Source organism: Piliocolobus tephrosceles, chromosome X (assembly GCF_002776525.5).
Source record: "Piliocolobus tephrosceles isolate RC106 chromosome X, ASM277652v3, whole genome shotgun sequence".
Taxonomy (NCBI): domain Eukaryota; kingdom Metazoa; phylum Chordata; class Mammalia; order Primates; family Cercopithecidae; genus Piliocolobus; species Piliocolobus tephrosceles.
The window spans coordinates 79185913-79194315 of record NC_045455.1 but is presented as its reverse complement, the minus strand read 5'-3'; the positions used below and the strand labels follow the sequence as shown (position 1 = coordinate 79194315).

The 8403-nt window shown below is 37.0% G+C and overlaps 1 pseudogene; it reads right to left on the bottom strand.

The window, feature by feature from the left end:
• Positions 1-7592: 7592 nt before the first annotated feature.
• LOC111540408 lies at positions 7593-8201 on the bottom strand (annotated as a pseudogene).
• Between the last annotated feature and the right edge of the window lie 202 nt (positions 8202-8403).

The window sequence follows — 8403 nt, the reverse complement described above, 5'->3', positions numbered from 1 at the left end:
TCATTTGAGACACAAAAATTTCTAAGTAAAAAAAAAATTTTTTTTGGCTATCGAATTGGGTCAGCAGTTGTCATTACAGAAACCATTTGGTGTGAATATCATCTCCTTTTGGAACTATTTAAATAGAATACAAAATAAATGAAAATATGTTCTTAAATAAATAATGCTGTCACTAAGGGATTTACTGAAGTTTATGTGGCTCAAACACCATGTTCAGAATAACATTACCCAGCATCAATCACTTCAGTTTTTAAAAGATCCTTGAGATCACTAACTTTATAGAAGGATTTAAGTCATTTTTTCCTTAAAGCTTTCTGGAAGTATTGGCACTGCAAAGACAATGAGACATATTGGAAATGAGGCTATTTGGTGTAGTATCAAAAATCACAGCAGAGGGCATCATTGTAATGTGCTGGATTTTTCTTCATGAAAGAATATTTTCTACATGGCTCTGCATCTTTCTGTTCACTCATTTTGGAGCTTGCAATATCTGGAAAAAAGAAAACACTTCTAAATACCAATTTTACTATATTGAGAATGTAGGGTGCAATTTTAGCCTTAAAAATCATTACTTTTTTTGTTTGGTTCCCATGAAATTATTGCAATTTTGGCACCTTTCTAGACTTCTTTCCAGAGCAGTGAGGAGTTGTGTAACCTCTTTTGCTTTTTCTTGCAGATTGTCACTTTATTAAGACCATTCAAGTTGTTGGCAGATCATTATGTGAACACATTCATTAACTTTGTTACCTTATTTAAAGATCAGAAGAATTACATGAAAACAATTCGTAACATAATATCACACTTATTGCATCTTCCAGTTCCTTTCAGCTAATTGTGCTTAAGTTCTAACAGCTATGCACTCTAATACAAAGAGAAAGCCGTAAATTGTAATTATGTCAGATGTTTAAAATGAATGAGACTGAGTATAAATGATCCATTAATTTAGGTTGCTTTAATTATCTTATGGATTCATCTTGTGATTAGTTGGACTGTGATTAGGGTGAACAATGGATTGGAAAGTAAAGGGATTGGCTGAACTACAGTTTAGTGCATCCTGAATGTGCATACACAGGCTTGCACTTAATCCTGGTGAAGTTCCTTTTTGACAATTTTGTCTAAGAGAGAGCATCTCCAGCAGAGTACAAATATTTTTTGTAACTCTGGGTTCTGCAGTCAAATATATTTATTTTTCATGTCTCAACCTGGTTCTTTATAATTATGTTCACAGAGGTATTTAATTTTATCCAATCATCATACACTCTTTCTAACAGTACATGTCTAGCATCCTGTTTTTTTTAAAAACCAGTAGTCCTAATGATCTGTCAGAAAAGACATATTTTTGAGATAAAGGAGCTTCTAAATAATGAATTATTATTTAGTACCAGCTTTTGGAATCCTTACATTTTAAGGAACTTGAATAATTCAAATATTAGATAATGTAACTCCTCATAAAAACACTGTCTAGACGAGGGCCAATATTGCATTGAGATTGGATGAACATTTTATTTTGCATATAATTGTTGTCTACAAAACAAAATACTAATAATAATGGCAACCAGTTAGACAATTTAGAACATGTCTTACTATTTACCTTTGTGATAAACATTGTATGTTTTAATTTTTTTCTAATAAAATATTATACAATAATAAAACTGGACAGTATGGTCTAAAACAACCATTTCAGTGCTCTTAAAATTCACCAAAGACGTACAACAAATTGAGAAGCAATTATCCACAAAAAAATGCTAAATGTAAGTTAGTAGGAGCAATGGGAGTCTATGGCATTCTTATCTGGGGCTTCTCCTTTCCATGTCTTCTGTACCCCATTCCCAAGATGGATCTGTTGAGAAGTTTATGAGGGCACTGCTGAACATGAAAACCAGCAGCTTCCCTGCCAAAAGGGAATCATTTAGTTTGGTGCACAGTGTGGAAAAACTTCACACCTAGTGGTGTTGTCAGTAGAAATAGCGACCTTTGTGGCAAATGAAAGGAAAAGACTAGCTGTTCAGGTAGTTCTCCATGTATCTATGCAGGGGAGACTATGAGAGAATCCAAATAACCCACTTATCTTTGGCTAAGTGTGAGACAGGCCACAGAGGAGGTGCCACCAGAAGGCCTGGTGAGAAGTAAAACCCAAAGTCAACTTGACAACTGATTGATTGAAACAATGGCAAAACTTTCTTTGGATTATTTAACTGGTGTTAAAAGACTATGCTAGGATTTTATAATTTCTTTTATTTTTGTAAAATTTTCATAAATTCTAAATTTTAATTTATTAGAATATATTCTAATAAATATATTCTAATTTATTAATAAATATATTCTAATTTATTATATAAAATATCTTCTAATAGGAAAAATTTAGGAATACACTAGAATGGGGAAATGTTTTTTAATTTCTGAACTGTGACTCTCTGAACTCATTCCCCATCTATAGATTAGAGCTCTTTATTGGCTTTACTGCTTCTTTTAACTTTAATATCTATGAGAACCTTGCAATATTAATAGTAGCTTATATTTATTGAACACATATTATGAGGCAGACATTGTGCTGTGACTTTACACACATTTTATGTCATTTAATTCTCATAATGGCTTTATGGTGATGTTATTCCCTTTCTGGGTGCGGAAATTGGAGCTTAAGCAAAATAACTTTTCCAAGGTTTTAACAGCTAAGAAGTGAAGTATGTGGAATGCACCTTGGCAGTCTGATTCCTGAACTCAGATCCTTAAATACTGTGCTATGCTTTAGGATGATGGTGCTATAGAATATAGAATATTTTTCTATGACTATAATAACACAATCTGACAGCAATTAAATTGCCTCATGTAGAGTTATTGGTACATTAAGCAGGTTTTATAGTTCAGTTTTTTTTTTTTTAAAAAGAAAACCTTTATATCAAAGAGAATTTCAAACAGGTACAGAAGTAGATAATAACGTAATAATCCTTCATGTACCCATCACACAGCTTTTAATACTTTTTATACGTGCTAAAATTACTGCTCGCTATGCTAAACTTTGCTGCAAAAAGGAAATATTATAGACCAATTTTTGTAGAGTGAACATCAGTAACTGTTAATTTTGCAACTAAAATGTTCAATAATAGATTTTTCTGACTCATTACTTTGCGAGTATTTCCTTTTAAAATAGGCACACTAAGGCCAGACCCTGTGGCTCATGGCCGTAATCTTAACACTTTGAGAGGCTGAGGCAGGAGGATCACTTGAGCTTGAGTTTGAGACTGCAGTGAGCTATGATGGCACCAGTGCACTCCAGTCTGGGCAATAGAGTGAGACCCTATCTCTACAAAAATAAATTAATTAAAAAATAAGTAAATGGAATAAAATAGACACACTTATAATACATTTTTAAAAGTAGACAATTCTATGCAAACAACATGAAGAGTACAAGGAGGAGAGGGTTGTAAATATTCTGTGACTATTTTGGCATAATGGAGCAAATGACTGGCAGGTAGCAGGGTAGAGCTGTGGAGTTTGGTTTACTCATCCTCTGTTACTTTAAGATGCTGCCTATGGACCTCTGTGGGTCTCCCAACCTCTGTCATGTGACCCCAGGCTAGTCATCTTCTTTTAAAGACTTTTTTTTTTTTTTAAGAAGTTTTAGGTTCACAGCAAAATTGAGCAGACTATACAGAGTTCCTGTATCCTCCCTACCCCCTGCCAGCCATGCGTAGCCCCCCTCACCATCAACATTTGGCACCAGAGTGGTATGTTTATTACAATTGATGAACCATTCATACCTCATTATCACTCAAAGTCCATAGTTTACATTAGGGTTCACTCTTGGTGTTTGTCGTACATTCTATGGGTTTGGACAAATGTATAGTGATGTATACTTACCATTAAAATATCATAAACAGTAGTTTCACTGCCTTCATAATCTGGCCTGGTCTTTTATTCATTTCATTTTCTCTTTTATAAGCATTGGTGTTGTTCTTTCCTGTATTTCTAATAATCGTGGTTTTCAGCGACTTGTGGAGAAAGCGAGAACCAGTTCTCCAAATCTTGTCCACAATTACTTGGCATAGGAGTATTCAACAGAGGTTGGTAGTTTGCGGGACTGGAAGGAAATAGCAATATGTTCATATTTTGTTCTTTTAGGCCATGTACAGAAATATTTTGTGTTATATAGAGGATTTAACTTCTTTGTTTAAAACCTTAGATCCCTTGAATGGGATGTGATGTTTTATGACATATGTTTCTTTAATAGTCTTTAAATTCTTGTTGTCAAATGTATTTCCAATAACGCTGGCTCCTGACAGAAACTATTCTATTTTTCTGCCATTTCTTTGGCCTCTAGAATCCTAGAAACTGTGCATTTTGATTATTCTTGTAATTTGTGGCCCTTTAAAATATTAATTGTCTTTTGCTTTTCAAGAAAACTCAAAATCATGTCAATTAGAGCTATTTCCTTTGACTCCTTAAATCTTGAGTGGCAAGCCCACTGGTCAGAGTAGGATTCCTGTCAATATCCCCTGTCTACACTATAGCCCAGGTTGCCGTATACACAGTAGAGTTGTAAAGATCCTATTTTCTGTTCAGTTAGAGTTCTTGCTGCTGAACTAGGTGGATTTTACTCAGTTTTAACATAATCTGAAGATTGCATAGCACGATCTACAATTTTGTGTTACATTTTGTGGAAAATTTAGATGACTAAATGTTTTTCATTTTGAAGGACTTAGAAAAGGCAGTGTGGAGCTGTGAAGAGCTCAGATGCTAGAGAAAGCCAAACACTAGCTCTGCCACTTACAAGCCAAGTGATCCTAGGAAAAGTGAGCTTCACTTTTTTCCTTTGCATAAAGGACACATTAATAGCAAACTCAAAACTGCAGCTAGGATTCATTGAAATAATGCATGCAAAGCCCTTGACTTGGTCTGGTACACACTAAACCCTCATTGTTACCTGAAAGAAGAAAAATGGTAACAAAGTACACTTGGATTTCATAATTACAAAATCTCTTCCCTTCCAAGATCCTCCAAGGGGGTTCCATAAAGTCAAGTATGAAATAGTCTTTGATGGAAAGACTAATATGGTCTGGTTAGAGCCCATGAAGACTTCTGGATTCATGTTGCTCTTGTAAGGTTAATTTGGATTATACTATTGTGTCAAAGGACACAATTGGGAACTGGGGGAAGATGCTTTTGTCTCTCTTCAGAGTATAGTAGTTCAGTCTTCCATCCATTCTGATCATCTAATGTAACTCTGAAGATGATAGCAGGGCACTTGTCTGGCTTTTGTTTAAGTTTTTCTACCACAAAATCTCAAGTTCTGGTAACCTGAAGAGCTAGGCTTTCCTTTGTCTGGTTTGGTGGTTGCTAGAATAGAGTCTACCTGCTAACATTTTATTTCAGAAATATTTTGTGCAAAGCTTCCTTCACCTGCTATTGTAATGTTCTTGTTAACATGCAACAGTTTGCTAAGGGATCTCTGGCTTTGGTCCTGGCAGTCTGGAGGCAATGAAATATGTACTGCCAGGTATATATCATAGAACATTTCCATACAACTGAACAGAAAGGCAGACTCTCATATAGAGTCAAATGAAATAATAAAGGAATCCTGCAAATCTCAAAGATGCCATCAAAATTCTTGGATGGAATTACTTAGACCTGGCAAATAGAAATACAGCTGCATTTTCAATGATTTAAAAAACTCATTAAAAATACTGGTGATAGCAAAGCAAATTAAAAGTTTAGTATCTTTTTTGGTTATATAGTATTTTTATAAAAACCCATAGTCCTTTCATATAATTGATATGGTGAAAGAAATCCTGGTTATATGCTAAATGTGAGAAGAGCTTGGTTCAAGTACTAGATCCTTTATTTAATAAATAGGTGCTCTTGGACCAAATAATGTTCTGAGCCTTGTTTTTTCTCCTCTGTAAGATGGGGTTAATACTCCACCTACTTCATTTGGTTTTGGGGAGGCTTGAATGAGATAATATATATAATCTGTAAAGTTCTCTGTAAATAAATGATGTTATATGATTTCCAATATTCAAAACTGAGAATAAAACCTTACATTTGAAAGGAACATTAGAAGACATCCAATGTATGCATCTTTTCTGTAACATTCAAAAATAACAACCCTATCACTGTTTGGCCATTTCCAGCAATGCACTCAGACTATTTAGGATGCAAGCATTCCACTTGCCATTGGGCAAGTTTCTGAAACTGAGCTCTTCAGTTAGCAGACTTAGGAAAATTAAGGTGCGGGGCATTTATTAGGGAGTTCCCATGGCATCACCCCTGAGGAAGGGAGAGAAGGAGATACTATAGGGCAGAGGACAAAGCCTTTAGCTGAACCCATGGTGAGCTTGGACCTTCAGTGGCCCCCCCAGAGTTATCATGAGTTTGGGCTGGAGGGCTGGGCCTTTATACCATCATCATGACCAGTCATTGCAGGCTGGCTTCCCCAAAAGGAGGCGCCATCTTGGCAAGGCAAGTCTCTTCAGCTGGGGCCATCCCCAAGGAAGGTTAAAAACTGAGGCACATCTTCTGGCAGTCCACGTGCAGCTAGTGGAATAAGTCCTTCCTTCCTCAAGGAGACCCTGTGCATTATGGCATCCAATATAAGACATTCTGCCTTATATTGAGTTGACACCTTCCTCACTGTGACTGTCATGTAAGCTGTTCTCTTCTGAGTCAATTCCAAGTCTTATCATTATTTTCTAACAGATAATTCTTTACTATATTCTGGCAACACTAGTGCTATAATACTGATACACATATATGTATCTATATCACATATATAAGCTGTATATCTCACATAGATATCACATACTCAAATATATATTACACACATATATATGGCTCAAATATATATTTATACACCTTTGCATATACATATGCCCAACTACACCTGACACATAGCTGTTAGTAACCATAATTATGTCATTTATTGGAGACAATAAAACAAGTCTGCTCTTCTAAGAGAATCAGATTAGGAGATCATGGATTCTGTTTTGGACATATTGAACATGAAGCACTTTCAAGACATCCAAGTAAAAATGTTGGGTAGGCATTTGAATTTATCTGGAGCTTCAAAAAGGGCCTACTCTACGGATAAGTCATTACAAGTTGGTGTTTATATAGCCATTGAACAATGGGGCATGGGTGAGATTACGAAAAGAGAATAAAGAGTAGAGCAGAGATAAGAAACATTCTAGTAGGCATGTTGGCTTTACTTTGATTAGCAAATTGGCTTTTACAATTATTAGAAAATGATTTATTTGCCAGTATTTAAAAATCAGGAGGTTCCACATGATCCAGATTTAAATTACTCTTGAAAAATTGAAAAATCAGGCAACACATTTTTTTATTTCTGCATGCCAGTAATGACCCAGAGCTGGGTTTCCCTTTAGATACTGGATTTTCCCTTCAGTGGAGGGCTTCACCCCCTGAGGTGTGTGCAATCACTAGTTTAGTGTCGGGGAAGAAAGGACCCATGGCTGAGACACAAAGAGCATCAATATTTATTTTTTTATTTTCATTTCATTTCATTTCATTTTTAAATTATTTTAATTTTTTAATTTTTTATTTTTTTTGAGGAATTAACAGTCTTTACTTTGGGCTCAGACCAGGAGTCCGTGGGTCTTGAGGACCTGTGTGTGTTTGTCAATTTTCTTCTCCACGTTCTTTTCAGCCTGTTTCCGTAGCATCACGAGCTGTTTCTTCCTCTGGTAGTGGATCTTGGCTTTCTCTTTCCTTTTCTCCTCCAGGGTGGCTGTCACTGCCTGGTACTTCCAGGCAAACTCGTAAGCCGGGCACCCCAGATAGGCAAACTTTCTTGTAGGCTTTAGTCGCACGACCTTGAGGGCAGCAGGAACCACCATCTGCTTTTTCTTGTCGTAGGGCGGTGGGATGTAGTCAAACACCCTGAGGCGGTCCAGGGCAGCCTGGCCTCGCTTGGTCTTCTGAGGCAGCCGGCCTCACACAGTCCGCCGGAGGATGCGGCTGGGGGCCCGGAAGTGGTGGGGGCCCGGAAGTGGTAGGGGCCTCGGAAGGGTTGGTGTTCATCCGCTTGCGGAGGAAAGCCAGGTACTTCAACTTGTTTCTGTAGAAATTGCCAGAAATGTTGTTGCCTTCGCAGCGTAGGACTACCACCTTCCAGCCCAGCAGTACTTGTTTAGGCCCAGGAGGTGGCCTCAACCAGCGAGCACCAGGACCTGCACCTCCGCCATCTTCGGCAGCCGCCTGGAAAAGCTATTTTATTTTATTTTTTATTACACTGTAAGTTCTGGGGTACATGTTCACAACGTGCAGGTTTGTTACGTATGTATACGTGTACCATGTTGGTGTGCTGCACTCATTAACTCGTCATTTACGTTAGGTATATCTCCTAATGCTATCCCTCCCCCCTCCCCCCACGACAGGCGCTGGTGT